Below are 19,299 nucleotides of genomic sequence, written 5' to 3'. Positions count from 1 at the left end.
CCCCAGTTGCAGGTTACCAACATGCTTTTTCTGATGGCCAGGATTTAGCTTGCTCTTACTGCTCTGATCCCCTGTTGCACTGTTCTCTTTTGTCAGGTGTGTGTGTTGTGTGTGTGTGTGTGTGTGTGTGTGTGTGTTCTAGTTTTTATACCTCTCTGACTTTCTGAGTAGGAGCATTTGTTAATCTTGATTCTCAGGTCTCCATCCAAGCTAAATATTTACTTCTATAGGAATGGTAACACACTTAAAAAACACACACACAGGGGCACCTGGGTGGCTCAGTCAGTTAAGCATCTGACTTCAGCTCAGGTCATGATCTCACAGTGAGTTCAAGCCCCACATCTGGCTCTGTGTTGACAGCTCAGAGCCTGGAGCCTGCTTCATATTGTGTCTCCCTCTCTCTCTCTGCCCCTCTCCCGCTCATGCCCTGTCTCTCTCTCTCTCAAAAATAAACATTAAAAAAATTAAACACACACACACACACACACACACACGAACAACAGAGCAACTGTTGGCCAGACTTTAGGAAATAAAAATCACTGTTCCATGGATTTAACCAGCCTGGCATTAAACACTCTTTATAACCAGGTTCCACCTTTCTTAACAGTTAAACCACACTCCAGCCAAAATGGTCTCCACTCATCCCTTAAATATGCTTTAAACTCTATGCCTCTGCTCTTTTCCTCTGCATTATCTACACCTGCTAAAATTCCATTCATCCTTCAAATTCAGTGAAGCCCTTCCTCATTACTTGAACAGGAAGTAATCTCTTTTTCCTCTGAACTCTCATACAATATGAAATTTAGGTGCTATCTCATACAGATGTGCATACCTTACAGTATCTCTCAGACTGTCCAATTCTCAGAGGGTAAGCAATTTGTCTTCTACATCTTGTTTAGTATGTGCAGGGCACTAGATCATTCCCAATGAGGGTTCTAATGGCCTATACAAACCAGACTTAGGAGAAGTTGTCATACCAGGTATATTTAGGACACACTATGTTTGTGTAAATTTCCCTTAGTACAGATCACTGCTTCAAATTACAGTCATTTACATACCACCTTAAGCAATCTCATGATTTTTGCTAAATGTATTTATCATCTGTGCTTATTTAACTTCGTGTTTTTACTTCAGTATCCACTTTAGCCCTGTCCTGTAAAATAGTACATGAAAGCATGGGTTTGATATGTTTTTTTTTCTGATGCATATAAAATGTGTAACTATTAAAACTCTCAAACTTTTTCAGGGTTTCCTCCAGTTATTTCGAACATCACAAGCAGTACACTTTGTAGAACAATGTTTATTCCTGTCGTCAATTACAAAATATTTACGGAGTGTCTTTTACTTGCCAGGCACTGCTCTATTCTTTAGGACAGCTATTCTCAACTAGGGGCAATCTTCTCACCAAAGGACATTTGGCAATATCTAGAGATATTTTTGTTTGTCACAACCAGGGAGGAGTGCTACTAGCATCTAGTGGGCTGAGGCCAAGGATACTGCTAAATATCCTACAATGCACAGAACAGCCCTCCCAGAACAAAGACTTATTCAGTCCAAAATGTTAAAAACATCAAGGATGAGAAACTTTGCTTTAGAGAAACCACAGCAAACAAAAGAGACAAATTCTCTTTTTTGGAACCTACAATCTAGTAAGAGAATGTTATATATACTCTTCCAGTATAATCAGATTCCACAGTCTACAGTTTAGAGGATTTCTTCTCTGTGTGGATTTCTTATATATATGGAAGGCATGCTGGAACAAAGCTGATTTCTAGTACCACCGCCTTTCAAATAGTGGTAGGTTATACGCATCCTGACACAAGTTCCACCAACAGGTCAGAGTATAGGCTTTGCCACCACACACACCGGGGGTTTGAGGTGTGCCCTGCCAATTGCTAACTATCTGACCTTGGGCAACTTATTTAACCTCTTTAAGCCTCAGTTTCTTCATCTAGAATGGGGCTATTAATGGTAACTCTAATTCCATAGGCTTGGTAGGAGCATTAAATGATAACACAACAGTTCTTAATAATAAATGCACATTAAGCAGGACTTATGACAATGATAACAATTTTCTTTTCCCAAAATGTCTTGGTTCAATCTAGTTCTGGTGGTTCATTTTCTAGTTTATCAATCTGGTTCAATACATTAAGCATTAGTATTGCTACTTAAGACAGAGGACAAAATAATATATATTTTATGAGCTAAATTTTTAAGAATAAAATCTTATTTTAAGGTTCTAGCTTCGGCTGCATGTACTATTTAAATTTGGAACGTGTACCATCAGTTCTTTAAGAGCTTCCCCTCTCACTTTTCACGCCCCTTACATGTACTTGCCCCTCTTTTCCCAGCCTTCCAGTGACCATCATAGTCTGGAAACTCCTAATCCTGGTAATGATTCCTCTTCCAGCAATCCTGAGATTCAATTATATCCAGCTCTTTATTGGTTTTGAAACACTACAAGCTACATTTTAATTTGTAGAGAAGCAGCACGTCAAAGCTGGCTTTATTTTTCAGCTACATGTCTCTCTCATAACTGGTTAGGTAGGTCAATCACTTCACTGTCCTCCACTGTACTCAGACACACCATTACATTAAGTTCTGGCCATCTTAGTAAGGGCTCTGCCAGTCCTAGTCTCCTGCTCTCCCCTAAGCCCCAAAGCTCCGTCTTACTTTCAAGGCTAAGAGGGCCTAAGGGTCCTCCTGCATATGCTAGAGATGAGATGGAGTCCATTCTTTCCTCATAGTGTCTCTTAAAGCCCCAGGTCTGGTCAGCTGCGTAAAGGGCTCTTCTGTAAGAGATGGGTTTATTCTAACTAGGTTTCTCAGGGCTTCCCCTCTGCATCTTCTCCGCTTCAAATAATAATGACTCAACGAGTACATGTTTTATATCTATAACAATAAGGCAGTTTCACATGTCATCTTATCAGTGCTTACAACAACCTTATGAGGCAGGTACAATAAGATGTATTAATAAATGATAAAACTAAACTTCAATGAAATTGATTCACTCATGTTCACATAATTAGTAAGTAGGGGCACCCCAGGATCATTGTCTCTGACTTATCAACATATTCACATCTGAAGTGCTCAGGCTGGGGCACCTGAGTGGCTGAGTCAGTTAGTGTTCAATTCTTGATTTGGGCTCAGGTCATAATCTCACAGTTCATGAGATGGAGCCCCACCATCATGTTCTGCGCTGACAGTGAGGAGGAGCCTGTTTGGGATTCTCTCTCCCTCTCTCTCTCTGCCCCTCCCCCACTTGTGCACCTGTGCTCGCTCTCTCTCAAAACAAATTTTTTAAAAAGTGCTCACATTATAACTGAATATCTCAATGACTTCACAAATACACCTGCATTAAGTGGCATCTAGATCAAGACTGAGAACACATGCCAGGATTTTAATCCAGAGTTTCTGACACCAAGTCCAGTGCTCTGTCAACCATGTATGTAGTCATTCCACACATATTTACTTACCACTTACTACATTTCAGCAATTTTGCTAAGCACTGGGGATTTGAGGGTGAGTAAAACAGATGTGATTCCTGTCCTAATAAAGCTTAGAGGCTCTGGGGAAGTCATAATTTTTTTTTAACTATACATAAAGGAACATAAGGTATTAGAGGAATGAAATAAGTTTAGTCTGGCTTCACCATCACCAGCAAGAGAGAAGAGGTTGGAGTCAGAGACAAATGGTCAAATTGTGCAAAGCTTTACTGGGGGAAAAGTTTGGATTTTATTCTAAATGTAGTGGGAAACCACTAAATAATACCTCTACATTTATAAAGAAACCTATTCCCAAAAAGGCTGTTTAATTAATGCTTCAATTACCCTAACTTTTAGGTACTTATTATGTGCCATTCACTTTGCTAGCCCATTATCCTCAATGTATAATAACTGACATAAAGGCTTGAGAAACAAATACTTACAACAAATAAGTAGTATGTATTGAATGTATTATAAAATAAATTATAAAATCATAATATATAAAATAAATTTTTAAATTAACATATGCAATGCATTAATATTTTTAAGTTTATTTTTTAAGAAATAGAGCATGAGTGGGGGAGGGGCAGAGAGAGAGGGAGAGAGGATCCCAAGCAGGCACCACACTGTCAGTGCAGAACCCAATGTGGGGCTTTAACTCACAGTGAGATCATGACCTGATCCAAAATCATGAGTCCAAGGCTAACCAAATGAGCCACCGAGGTGCCCCTGCAATGTATTAATATTTATAGATGCTGTTCCTTCCAGTGATATACACAAGGCAGCAACATCAAAAGTGCAGTCAGGTATTACCGAATTCCTTGGATACTTAACCTTTTAAAATCTAGAAAGCAAAATTAGGCAAATTATGCAAATGAAGAAAATAACACTTTGTTTCCATCTGCTTGTCAGTTATCCTCAGATTTGGGTAAAGTAGTATGTAGCAGATTCAGCAAAGTCATCTTTTCAATTCAACATATACTGTGTGACTACTCTAATACATTGTGTTTCTACTACTTGCCTAGGTGCTGGGGAGACAGCAGAAAACAAAAGAGGAAAAAAAATCCCTGCTCTCATGAAAGTTACAATATACATGTGAAGAAAGACTGTGCTTGTTTATTTCAACAAGCAAAATGTCTACATGTTAAATCATGACAAGTAATGGTACATACCAAAGGGAAAAAGCAGAGGAGGGCAGAAATTATTTAAAGATGATTTAAGAAACAAAAGAGATGAATACAGGGGAAGGAAAAAAAAGGGGGAGGTAAAACACAACAGACTCTTATCTATAGAGAACTGAGGGTTGCTGGAGGGGACTTGGGGGGGGGTGGTGCTAAATGTGTGATGGGGATTAAGGAGGGCACTTGTAATGAGCACTGGGTTTTAAAGGTAAGTGATGAATCAATAAATTCTACTCCTAAAACCAATCACACTATATGTTAACTAGAATTTAAGTAAAAATTTGAAAAAAATAAAGATGATTGTGTAAAATAATCACTTTTTAAAATACTATTCTTTTAGTAGCTGTAGTAACTAGTAGCTTTCAGTAACTAGTCAACACAGCTGCTGATGTATACCAGAGGTCAGCAAACTTGTTCTATAAAGGGCCAGTGAGTAAATATTTCAAGCTTTCTGGGCCATACAGTCTCTGTCGCAACTACTCAACTCTGCTATTGTAGCACAAAAGCAGCCACAGAAATGAATTTGTGTGTGGCTATTTCTAATAAAACTTTATTTATGGATACTGAAATTGGATTTTTATATAATTTTCATGTGTCATGAAATTTTCTTTTAAAAATTTTCAACCATTTAAAAATGTGAAATCCAGGGGCGCCTGGGTGGTGCAGTCGGTTAAGCGTCCGACTTCAGCCAGGTCACGATCTCGCGGTCCGTGAGTTCGAGCCCCGCGTCGGGCTCTGGGCTGATGGCTCAGAGCCTGGAGCCTGTTTCCAATTCTGTGTCTCCATCTCTCTCTGCCCCTCCCCCATTCATGCTCTGTCTCTCTCTGTCCCAAAAATAAACACTGAAAAAAAAATTAAAAAAAAAAAGTGAAATCCATTCTCAGTTCATAGGCCACACAAAAACATGCAGCAACCATTATGTGCCAACTCCTGGAGTGTACAATGAAACAGCTTATGAGATTTTCATAAATCAATAAGTCAAAAGAAATTCAAGAAAGACCAGGATAAATATTATTGAAACATAAAGATCCAGTGCTATCAGTAACAGCAGTTAGAAAATTCCCTATATAACTTTTAAGTTAGAGATATTAATTTTATATGACAGTGGGGCTTACATTTCAAGTACACAATAAAATATTAATGATAATGGTGTAACTATCTAAATAGATCATGCTAAAACTATAGAAATACCTCAGAGAATAAAAAGTCATCACAGACTACATCAAATAATCTAGATGCCCCATAAATCATTTGATGAAGTCATTTAGATTTCCTAACAAAAATTATTTCATCCACAGTGATGTTTCAATTATCACTTCCACCTCAATAAAATACAAAGCTATATATCCAGCCTTGACCTTTCTCCTAACTTCCACAGTTCCAAATGCCAGAGAAATCTACACCTGGGTATCATGCCACCACCTGACACATCATAGATCTAAAACCAAATATTACTTTCTCCACCACATATATAAAGTAGCTTCCCCTCTGAATTCTATAATTATAGTAATTATATCTTCATTACCTCATTCAACCCATGTGTTGTAGAATCAAATTTTAAGATATTTAAAGTTTTATTTATCTCAAGAGTTCACTTTTTTTTTAACTCCTTACCTGCCACCTCCCCCACAAATAGCTAACCCATTCTGTTCTCATTGTTTCAAATGAAAAACTTTGGTCAGAAAAAAGGCAAAAAGCAAATTTTCCTAACTTTGTAATCCAAGGTACCTGGGGGAAATGAGAGGTCTTCTAGCAAAATCAATAAGATTGAAGAAAATAATGAGAGCAAGGGTTCTCCCTTCAACCCCATTTACTCATTTCCCTCTCCCAGTCCAGAAAGGCTCCCTTGGACTAAAGGGAGGAGAGAAGTCAGTGGGGCCCAGTATAGGCCATACCTGAAGGTACCAAACAGATTTAAAACAACGGGCCATTTTTAGTGAAGGGCACTGCTTGAATGCCAAGGAGTCCCTTGGGAGTAGATTTAGCATCAAAAGACCATAAGAGCAAACACATGGACAGAATCTTTCCTGATGATATATGGTGAAGGCTTCTCTCAGACAGTAGTCATTGCCTTGCTGATGTCTCCCTGCTAGAAGGATGTCTATTCACGCTTGAAGCTTTATTCAGTACTCATCCAATTTGCCCCATGCAGGTAGCCCTCTCTGTAACTTCCCTGGACCATATGCCCTGAAGAACAGAGCCCTGGATACTCCATGGTGGTGATGGTGGTAATGGCAGTTATAGTGATAAAGGCAAGTCTCATACTTGGAATACACAAGGTGAAGAAAAAGGTAGGTAGGCTTGAGGTGGGTGTGTGGGTGTGTGTGTGTGTAGGCACTAGCAACCACTGGCCTGATTTCTTACACTATAGATGGGTTTCGCACGGTTTTTTGATCTTTGTATAAATGGAATCATAGTGTATACTCCTTTGGAGCTGGCTTCTTTCACTAAACTTCATGTTTGTAAATTTCATTTATATTGTTACATGTGGTTATGGTGTATTTATTCTGACTACTGACTCCTTGTTACATATATTTGCTTTGTATTCATTCATTCTACCACTGGTAGACATTTGGGTTGTAGTCCAGTTTAGAAAAAGTAGTAAAATGCACCCCTATAACATGGGTTTACAAGAGTGGCGCTAACATAATCAATCCGTAAGACCTACTCAGTCTTCCATTGCCGTATCTCTAATACCTGATGCCCGTCTTTCCACACTCACTACTACAAAATCTAATCATATTTCTTCAAGTTGACAGTAAACTTCCCAAGGACAAGAAATATCTTAATTCTTTGAATCATTCATACAATATATACTTAGTATATGTAAAAGGAATAGCTATTATACATGCATAATCACTAGTATCTAAGAGACCACTAATGACTTTCAATGATGAAATGTAAGTGGCATTTTGACATAAAGTCTTGGGATTTTTTTTAAAGTATCCTATTTTAGGTATCTCTCAGCATACGAAATGTCCCAAAGATATTACCTAAACACTAAAAGATCCTAACATTAAGTACATACCTCTCCTCACTTTTAGTAAAGACCTCGCAGGGATGTGATACAGAAGTGGTAGCGAAAGGAAGAGGTAAGTGCTGGTAGGATATTAGAATGTAGGGCCCTATCAACTCATAGCTTTGATATTATCAGGAGAAGCTTGACAACCTAGGCTCTTAGCATAACAACCCATCAGAATAATAACAGCAGACAATAATGTAGTGCTTGGTTATCAGATCAGCAGATACATTAATTACTTTAATCTTTGCAATCTTGTAAGTTAGGTATAGTACCATCATTAGTACTGGTGTATAGATAAAAAAAATATATCATGCAGAGTATTTAAGCAATTTGCTCAAAGTCATATGTGGTTTGTAAAGTGGCAGAGCTAAGATTCTAACTCAGGCAATATGGCTTGCATGTTCTTAACTGGGGAGGGGGAGATTTCTTCCTCAAAATGGAGTGGAAGTTCTACAATTCAAACAAAAAATTAGACCTACTTGTGAGAAATATTTAAGTATGGATTTTAAAGACACTTTACATATGTAAATAAAGCTTTCCAGCCATTAAAAAGGATGAGAGGGGGGATTATAATAAAGAGACATGAGGAAACTTTTTAGAGTGATAGATTACTCATTACTTCAACTGTGATAACAATTTCATGGGTGTATACATACTCAAAAATTCATCCAATTGTACACTTTAAATATGTGCATGTATGTCAATTTTGTATGTCAATTATACTTCAATAAAGCTATATGCAAAAAAGATGAAACAGAACTATAGATGACCCAATCATTTAAAAAAGATGCCCTCAATGTATTGAGCAGAGAAAAAATTATGAGAATGTGCGCAATTTGCTAAATACATACAAACACATGTAAAAACATATTTTATACACTCACATACTCACAATGTTACCTGTGGGTTTTGTTTTCTTTTTTTAGTCTGTGGTAAAAAGAGCTTTCACTGAGGCCTCTGTCAACAGATAGGTGACAGGGCCACCTTGAAATAGATCCTCCAGCCCCATTCAAGCCTTCACATGACTGCAGGCCTGTAGGCCGTCTAATAGCAACTTCATGAGAGACCCTGACTCAAAACGACCCAACTTATCTGCTCCTGGATTGCTGACTCCCAAAAACTATGTGAGACAGTATAGGTTCATAATTTTAAGCTGCCAGGTTTGAGTGTAATTTGTTATGTAGCCGTAGATAATACAGTATTTATTAATCTTTTATATAAAATACTATTAAAATACAGTATGCATACAAAAAAGTGCACAAATCATAGGTACACTCCTTGTTGAATTTTCATAAAGTAAGCACACCTATGTAACTAGTACCCAGATCAGGACACCAAGCAGAACATTACCAGCACCCCAAAGTAGCCCCCCTTATGCCCCCTGCCTGGTTACTATCTCCCAACTAGCCTAATTTCTTGTATCACAAATGAGGTTTGCATGTCTGTGAACTTCGTGTGAATGCAATCATAATATATACTCTTGGATCTAACTCCCTTTGTTCAACATGATGTTTGTAAGATTCAACCATGTTGCTGCCTATAGTTTTAGTTCATTCATTCTCACTACTGATCCCATATTAAGTACCTATCCCCATTAATGTACTCATTTTATCATTTGATGGACATTTATATTATTCTCAGGTTTAGGTTTATTAGAAACAATGCTGTGAACATTCTTGTACATGTCTTTTTATGAACCTATATCCCCATTTCTGTCAGGTATATTCCTAGAAGAGGAATTACTGGGCCATAGGGATGCCTGTATTCAGCTCTACTCATTACCTGATAAACACTTTTCCAAGGTGGTTGTACCAATATTCATTCTCAACAACAGTACAGTGTACTTCCAGTTGCTCCACATTCTTACAGACTCTTAGTATATTCTTTTTCATCTTCGCTATTCTGGTGGGTGGTAATGGTATTACACTGTGAATTTTCCTAATGAGTGATGAAGTTGAACACCTTTTTGTACGTTAACCAGCCACTGGATATCTTTTGTGAAATGCCTCTTTCAAGTCTTTTGCTCGTTTAGAGAAATACTACCTTTAAGATCAACAAAATGCCATAATATTCTAAAATAATGAGTTCTTTGTATTGTTGTGAAAATAAGTGCCTTTGAGCCAGCAGAACAAAGTCATCAAAAAGAAAAAGAAAAACAAACCTAATATAACAGGAATATGGTTAGGTATCTCTTCTAAATCTAGAAATGTTTTGAGAAGAGCAATAAGAAAAGCAGTAAGACAGAAGGAACCCTTTAAGAATGAAACAAAAAGGGAGAGGCCATTATGAAGATGATGCATGTGGGTAGGGTTTGCTTCACTTTGGTGAATGGGAAGGAAGTGCAGAACAGAGCTCAAGAATCATGTGAGCCATAGTCATTACCTACAAAAGCTTTTCTGTGAAAAAAAAAGGGGGCGAGATAGGCTTTAAGCCTATTGTGTAATGCCATATAATTCAGGACAGTTCAGTGTTAGTATAGGGAAAACAGTAGGTATTCAGCAAATGAAAAAGTGTATTACCTGTAAGTGTGTTCCCATTACATACTTCTCAAGAGAGGAAAATTGGTAACTTATATATACCCTTCAATAGCCAATAAAATATATACTCACCTTCCTTTAACCTCACACAATCTACATTAGGCTTTACTTTTTTTTTTCTTGTCTTGTGAGTTACCAGAATGCACTATGGCATTAGCTGCTTATTTTTAGTTTACTGATTAAATTTTAATAAGAGTCTTCATATAGCAGAACAATCAGTTAAAGAAAGTTAATATTACTGGACAAGATCAATGCATAATGGACACCATGTGTGAGTGAAAAAGTAAAATAAACAATGTGGCTTAGGTTGTATTATCTTAGGCATACCAAAGCACCAAATCTCAGCCCTAAATGTAACAAACTGGTGCTTTAAATGGGATCACAGAAGAAGTTTCACTATTACAGTTTTTTTAAATAAATGGGATCAGATATACTAAATCACTTCAAGAGCTCAACATTCACAATTCAACCAGAAAAAAAAGGTTCTCACACCTTCAATAATCCCATTGTTCTACTTTATATGCACATCACAAAAAAATGGCACTGAAAACTAATCATAAATACTATATGGAATAAATTTGATATCGCTCTAGGCTTTAGAAGAAGAGGTCTTTCTGTAACATGTAATACTGTTGCATCACTAACAAAATACATCACTGTGGTGAATATGTTCAAGGATATTATATTAAAGCTGCCGGGAGAAACAAAATTAATGGTTTAACACAACTAGAATATTAACCTCAATTCTGAAGAAGGTATTATTTTGTAGGATGAAGTTCTTAAACAAGATTTATAGCTTTCTTCTACAAAAACTATTCCTGAATAAAGGTCCAGTCCCAGTAAGTATCATTCAAAGTTTTTAAAGGAAAATTGTCTCAAGAACAAAATTAAGTTGATAATGCCTCACAATAAGAATTACATTCTATAAAAGCATAAGTATGGGTTTGTTGTAAGGTAAAATAAGAAGGCCCATGCAGAAATGCTTTTTTTTTTTCCCCTGTATTAATTAGTACTTTCTCCTGCAGGAGCAGCCCAGATAAAATCTCAAGAATGGATTCCTAGGAAAAACTATTACACTGATGTTGTCGGGCAACAGTGACCACATAGGTTTAAAAAAAAAAAAAAAACTGGGGCGCCTGGGTGGCGCAGTCGGTTAAGCGTCCGACTTCAGCCAGGTCACGATCTCGCGGTCCGTGAGTTCGAGCCCCGCGTCGGGCTCTGGGCTGATGGCTCAGAGCCTGGAGCCTGTTTCCGATTCTGTGTCTCCCTCTCTCTCTGCCCCTCCCCCGTTCATGCTCTGTCTCTCTCTGTCCCAAAAATAAATAAACGTTGAAAAAAAAAAAAATTAAAAAAAAAAAAAAACTAGAGATGATGGGGAATGCTAGGCTTGAATTGTCTGTTGCTACTGTTTTTAAACTCCACTGCTCAATCTAATTGAACTGGAGAGCTCTGAATTCTCAGACAAAAAGCAGAAGAGAAATGAAAACAAGGTCCTGGAGAGTCCACAAACCAGAAAATGAGCTTAATCACATTTGACTAGAAATCATCAAGCCCCAAAGGGAGATTTAATTTTATAATGATGTCCTATTTTGTTTAATGCTGGGCAGGGATCATGTATATCTTGTTTGATGCTATATTCCCATACTCCTCACTACACCTGACATACTAGACATGCAAAATTTATTGAATAAAATATTGTATTTTAACAAGGTGAGCTCCTATGATACTCCGTTTCATGTCAACTTGTTTTATTCATACATTGTAATAATCTTTCTATAAAAGTAAATACTTCATGAACAGGATTCTTAATAACTGAATTATATTCATGCACCATAATTTAACTATTTCCTAAATATTCTATCATTCAGAAATAAACTGTTACATCCAATAAAAATTATGCATACATTAAGAATTTATTCTATTTTTGCTGCCATAAAGTAGCCATGTATTTTTTAAATATAAACTGTTATTTTCATTTTTTATATTTCCTTGGGACAGATAGTGAGAGAACCTGGACATAGACATCTAGAGATAGAGCTATCTTATCCTTTGGGGGCAACCAAGTATATGTTACTGGGAAAATTAGGGAGTGGTTATTAGCTCTTCACACATATGTAAATTAATTTAATCAGCTTCCTTCTTAATACCTAGCTGAAATAGACTACAAAAACTGGAGTTTTCCTATTGTAGCAACAGTCTGGCAGTGAAAGAGTTGGATTATATAGGGTACATATGGAAGAATTTATCCTGACCAGGGAATAGGCACGGGGCTTATCTTTTGTTCTGTTACTTAATCAGTTGTGAGACATTTCTGGGACTTTGTTTAGTTTCCTGTAAAAGGCTTCCTGGTGAAATGAAATAAGACTTGGAGAAGCTTGAGAGGAAAGGGCCAAGATACAACTTGTACAAACCTTGAGGTGTTCTCAGTGGTTACTGGAGGCATATGATCACTTCTTGCTTTACCCCTCACACTAAATTGTCTAAATGTTCAACTGTTATATACTTTTGGACATCACCTAATTAGGCACCCTAGGTCATCACCAAAGCACGATAAACAAAAAAAGCAAAAACAGATACCAATTCAACACATTAAACTTAACATTTCAGTATCAAATTCATTTTATTTACTTATATCCTATTATGTCATAAAAGATAAAAATTAAAAAAGCATGAGAAAAATGTGACAAAGAGAAAAATCAAGAAGATTCAGAATAATAAAACCTGAATAGACAGGACTCAAGTTTGTATATAAAAGTCTTGCTGAAAGGTGGAATTTTTGCTAAAGAGATAAACCTCTTAGGAGCCAATGCCAAAAGAAAAACACAATTAGTTACATGAGCCACAGTATCCCTAAGATAAAAAGAAAGTAGTTACCCAGAAGCCTCATTACTTATGATTTTAAGATTAGAGAGAAAACTTATTCCTAGTGTCTTTAAAAGAAGAAATGTAATGAGTAACTTCAACATCCATATTATAAATACAATATGGTATTTTATAGCACAATTTCTTATAGCTTCTTTGTCATAAGTAGACCAATGACAAGATAGCAGAGAGGCAAGGTACCCTATGTATGTGTAATATATTTAGAAACTGACCCATCCACAGGCACCTGGGTGGCTTACTCAGTTAAGTGTCCGACTTCGGCTCAGGTCGTGATCTCATGGTTCATGAACTTGAGCCCCGCATCAGGCTCTGTGCTGACAGCTCAGAGCCTGGAGCTTGCTTCAGATTCTGTGTCTCCCTCTCTCTCTCTGCCTCCCCTGCTCATGTGCATTCACGCGTGCGCACTCTCTCTCTCTCTGCCCCTGCTCGTGCTGTGTCTCTCAAAAATAAACAAACATTAAAAAATTAAAAAAAAAAAAAAGAAAGAAAGAAATTGACCCCATTCAAATGGCTTCCTGAAACTGCGTAGATACAACTGAAAACACACCAGGCCCAGTGGAATGCCTATGCCAAAGGAAACTCATTGCACCTTGCTGATCCAGACAAATATCCTGACGGCCACTCTACAAACAAAACCTAAATGATCTGACTCACTGTGCTGGCCCTTCTCCAAAACACAGCAGCAGTCCTGAAAGAAATGCTGATAAGGAACCCCAGTGGCCAAGAGAATTCAGAATACCATTCTATTCTAAATAATTAGAATAGAGGGACTGTAGTTCATCTGTGGGTAGCCTTAGATCCCTAAGAATTACTACTCCCTGCAGGTACATTGTGGAAAGCTTGCCAAGTTGGTTTACCAAATAATCAGTCAGCCCAAACAAAAGATGTTATGATACAGTAATGGCTGAAAAGTAACCCCAAAAACTTATACTGGAGTCCAATTGTCTGGGGACAATGCACTAGAGCTTCTGGTACTGGGTGAGGGGAATACTGTTCTGGACTATCGCCACTTCAGTACTCAATTTTAAATCAAGCCTTGGTTTGGTTACAGAATCACTACTTGGTAGATCCTGTAGCACATCCCAGGTCTGATTCTCACTCTAATACTGTCCCCACTGTAGTAATGAACCAAGAATGTAAATTTTACAGTTATCAGCTTTATTTCATATGTCCTACAATGGATTTTCTAATACTAAAATGGCTGTTTTTGTGACTTAAAATTAAAGCAACAAATACAAATGCATGAAAACCTGAATCAGAGGTCCTAAGACAAACAAGGTTGACATCTTAGGTTGAGTTGTAGTCACTTTTATTTGCTTTTCCACTCCAACAGGAATCCTACAAATCAAGTCAAGCTAGCTCTCTACAAACACTATACACTTTCTCACTTCCAATCCTTTGTTCACATCATTCCCTTTAATTGAAATGTGATGGCCCCATGGGGTGCCTGGCTGGCTCAAAGGAGGATGCAATTCTTGATCTTGTGAGTTCCAGCCCCACGTTGGGTAGGGAGATGGAAGGAAGGAAGGAAGGAAGGAAGGAAGGAAGGAAGGAAGGAAGGAAGGAAAGGAAAGGAAAGGAAAGAAAGATGTCCCTTCCTTTTGGCTTATTTTTATTCTAAAGCCATTATTAATGACAGTATAATTCCCCCACCTGCTTAGAAAAATATCTCTATCAGTTTAGGAGGATAGAATCTGTCTGTCCTCTGAATTTTTATAGCATTCAAATCTGTAGTACTCATTTACCAACCATTACTCTTGCTTGTTTACTCACCAGTTTTTTGCATGTGTATTATTTCCTCCCCAGACTGTAAGCCGCTTGAGGGATGAGGCCATCACTTGGCCTTTCTGCAGTGATGAGAGTATCTAGCACTCAGCTGACACAGAGAAACTCAGTAACTGATGGCTAAGACATCAAGTCTCCTGAAGAGCCCAAACAACCAGCTGCCTACTTAACTATCTTTCATTATCAACTCAACCAGTCTTTTAATTTCCCATTTTCACTTTTACCTTTTTCTAATTTTAACTGTCTGAAACACAAAACCAAATTACAGGTTTTAACATAGGATTGACTACAGATTCTTGCATGACATGTATGGGGAATATTTTCTATTCACCAAACTGAAGTATACTTAAAGCAAACAACTTGGAACATGCATAAATTGTCATTGCTGTTTTGTAATCCACCATGTTTTTTCATTGACTTAACTAATCCTCGACTGATGTTCATTTAGGATGGGTTCATTTTTTTTATTATAAATAACACTGATAAATGTACCTACCTATACTTGTATGGGTATCTCTTATCATTTTCTGAAATTAAATTCCTAGGGCGATATGTATTGCTAACTTGCTCTCCAGAAAACTGGAAGCAATTTCATTTTTACCACTGATGTTTGAGCATGCTTGTTTGCAGAGAGTGGTTGCCTGATGTTGCTATCAGGGGGACAGTGAAGGAATGAGGAAGAATCAGATTAGGGAGGGTCAGGTCTTTTTTAAAAAGATCCAAAAAAAATGGTGGACACAAAAGTTATTATTATATTGGCCTATTTATGTATGTTCAATCTTTCATAATTACAAAAAAACTTAAAAACTGCCTATTCCCCATACTTGTCAACAATGGGGAGTATGAGCATTTTGTTTTTTTCAAATCTGTGAATTCAATGAATGAAAAATGGTATGTCATTGCTTTAGTTTACAATTCCTTGATTGATAACCTGTCAGGTTGAATAAGTATGTATGTGTATGTGTATGTATGTATCTATCTGTTCTTCTATAAACCTGTAACTTTTAGTTAAAATTCTGTGTTGTCTCTTCTTTATGGGTGTATGCACTCTCTGTTTTTAATTTCAGAAGAATGCATGAGGAACATTTTCTCTCAAAAATTAAACTTCTACTTAAAAGAACTATCCTCTAAGTTAAGATCTTTCTTTACATGTGAGGCCCTCGTTTGAGCTCTTCCTCTTTTATATATGTGGCTCTCAAAGGAAAAGAAAAACTTCTCCACTACCAAATTGGACATACATTTCCTAGACATAATTCAAAAATAGAGAAACCTGCAGAAAAGTTCCTGCCTTTCCCAGAACAATTAAATGGAAGGACTGTGGAGGAAAGCTTGGTCTCTGAGGAAAAAGATCTAATATATATGACTGTAGGGTTTTCCTATGTTGTGGTAAGTAGGAAGAGAATTTATGGCTGCAAATGTTTTGTATTTAGATCAAGAGACATTAAAATTCACAACTACCTAGAGAACACAGTAAGGAACACATGTAAACTCATGAATCACAGGGAGGGAGGGCCCTAAGGTGGCAACAGAGAATAAGAGCAAGGGGAAGCAGCAGGTATTAGAGGGTCCTAAGAGTTCCCAGTTGCCCTCAACTTCATTCTTAAAGCTTAAAGAAGAGGACACCCAGAGACTCTTTGTTGATACAGAAATTACATAAGCTCACACTACAAGTAAGGGGGCACAACAAGTGCTGCAGCCTCTCCCTCTATCAAATGCAATTCACAGGAGGAGGAAGAAATTGAGAGCTAAAGGACATCTAAAAATGACAGAATCCTAGGAAGCAGACAGATTATTTCTAGAGTCCATCACTTACAGGATTAAATGGTTTCCATGCTGCTGGAGCCAAGTTCCTGGAACCACATTCTCTTGTACTGCTGCTTATTTCCATCCCTGACCATATCCTCCATTTTGGAAATGACCAAAGTAAGTTTAACTTGAAACCACAAGCCAGGCCATACTTCTAAAACAGATAACAAAGAGTCTGAAGCAATAGCAAAGGAACAGATTTTCTTCTTGATATTTAATATGGTAAGCTTACTGTTCAATGTGTGACATAACTGCCTGGACATGTACCAGAACATTTTTGAGGGAGATCCCAATCATGAACACGGCATTGTAGACTACCTACACAAATGCCATCAACAATGCCTTTGCCCCCTGCCTTTCTCTAGTATAAGTACCAGAAAAGCTCTCAGACTCCCTTGAAGTAAGGGTGGCCATGTAACTCAGTTCTAGCCAATATGATACAAGGGGAAAGTCTTCATTTCAAGAGGACATACTGCTGGCAAACCCTTCTGCCATTTGCCCTATTTCTTCTGCATGGGATAGTGATATGAGATGTGGAGCATAGCTGTTATACGATCATGAGAATGAGAACCATATGTTAAACTTGGTGGGCTAAAAAAAAAAACAAAAAACAAAAAACAAAAAAAAAAAAAAACAGAAATATTTGTGCCCTTGAAGACACCTACCCTTGAATTTCCTACCTCCAAAACTTATTCTGTAAGATAAATATACCCTTCTCTAAACTTCTATTAATTGCATTTCCTGCTAATTGCAGCCAAACTCATTCCCACTAATATACTAGGAATAGACAAATAGTAATTGAGTTCTCCACTATGACAGAGACAGATACACATCAAAAATACAATAAAAGGGGGCACCTTGGTGGTTCAGTCAGTTAAGCATCTGACTCAGTTTTGGCTCAGGTCATGATCTCACAGCTTCATGGGTTCGAACCCCACATCAGGCTCTGCACTGGCAGCACAGAGCCTGCTTGTGATTTATTCTCATTCTCTCTCTCTCTCTCTCTCTCTCTCTCTCTGGCCCTCCCCTACTCACATGGTCTCTGTCTCTCTCAAAATAAATAAATAAATAAACTTTTTTTTTTTAATGCAATAAAAATGTCATCAATGCTGTAAAAAAGGTAAAGGATACATTAAGGGAAAAGTGGTCAGGTCAATTAGACCCAGGAATGATATGAAGGCTTCACAGACAAGGCAACATTTGAGTCTTGAAATATGAGACTACGAACAGAAGAGACAGAATACCTTGTCTTCTGTCCAACATGGTTACCTCTATTCCTATGCTAAAACAAGTAAAGAAATCTAGGACACTGTATACTTCTCATTCTTCCCTACCACAGCCAAGCATTGTGCCAGGACTCAATGATGACCAAAATGACATAAAACCTACCCTCACATTGCTTACAGTCTAATGGACATTTTCAAGGTTATCTCAATAAAACAAGAAGTAACAACTCTGTGGCTGCATGACTACAGCTTAGATATACCACTGTGTTTGGCCAATAAGAAGTCTGATATTCCAAGTGTTCCAAACTAAAACTTACTCTTGTTTCCTTATCATCTAGGAATCATCTGTCTCCTGGAGTAAAAGGAAGAATACTGTGTTGCCATCTGCGAGTATTAACAATCTCAGTGTAACTACTAACCTGGCAAAAATCCTAAGAGATCAAATCAGCCTATTTTGTAACTCACAGCTTCAAAGCCTCTGGAGACAACCAGGATCCAAGAGTTTAAGAAAATTACCTTACCATCTATTCACCACCTTGGAACCTGTTTCTGAAATGTCTAGCTGCAGTTTTAGTTACCAAGGAAAGTCAATGTTAGGGAAGGTCCCTTCCATAAACCAATTTGAAGAGAAAATTCTCTTTGGAAAAGCATTTCACCAAATTTCATATAAGCATTATAGGATGCTATTACCTCATGTAGCTTATTCTAAAACAGACTTTCTCCCTGTCCTTATCACACAGACACCAAGAAACATGAGAAATAATTTCTTGAAAATATACCTCCTCGGTGAGCCTGAGTGGTTCAGTTGGTTGAGCGTTCGTCCAACTCTTGATTTTGGCTCAGGTCATGATCTCATGGTTCATGGGTTTGGGTCCCATGTCAGGCTATACACTGGCAGTGCGGAGCCTGGCTTGGGATTTTCTCTCCCTCTCTCTCCCTGCCCCTCCCCTGCTTGCACACATGCACTCTCTGTCTCTCTCTCAAAATAAATAAACTTAGAAAAAAAAAGAAAAGAAAAAAAAAATACACCTCCTTACATCTCATTCAACTGAAGCATTCATCTACCTCAGATACGTGAGAGTAAGATGAAGGGTAGTAATGAAGGTGGTCTGGTACAGAACTAACAGAAATGGAACAGGATGCTCAGAAGAATCAAACGTAAATTTGTTAAATTATAAATGATCTCTGAGAATCGTTTGAAGAAAAATTAAATTCTGCTGGCAACATGCATGAGTATCCATAAAAATATTCTTTGATCTCACTTACCTTGTTATTCTGGTCTATGATTATTTTCACATTTTTAGTGCTCACTCATGCAATTAGGGCCTCAAAGAAGCTTGGGGGCACTGGATTTCAACCCAGGTTATCTGAGAA

The 19,299-nt window shown here is 37.6% G+C and overlaps 1 protein-coding gene across 1 annotated transcript in view; it reads right to left on the bottom strand.

The window, feature by feature from the left end:
• PRRG1 (proline rich and Gla domain 1) overlaps nucleotides 1-19,299 on the bottom strand; it is a 133,442-nt gene that overhangs the window by 84,974 nt on the left and 29,169 nt on the right. The gene's annotated exons all lie outside the window — the stretch shown is intronic.

The sequence above is a fragment of the Lynx canadensis genome, chromosome X (genome assembly GCF_007474595.2).
Source record: "Lynx canadensis isolate LIC74 chromosome X, mLynCan4.pri.v2, whole genome shotgun sequence".
Taxonomy (NCBI): Eukaryota; Metazoa; Chordata; class Mammalia; order Carnivora; family Felidae; genus Lynx; species Lynx canadensis.
This window is presented reverse-complemented; position numbering and strand designations above follow the sequence as displayed.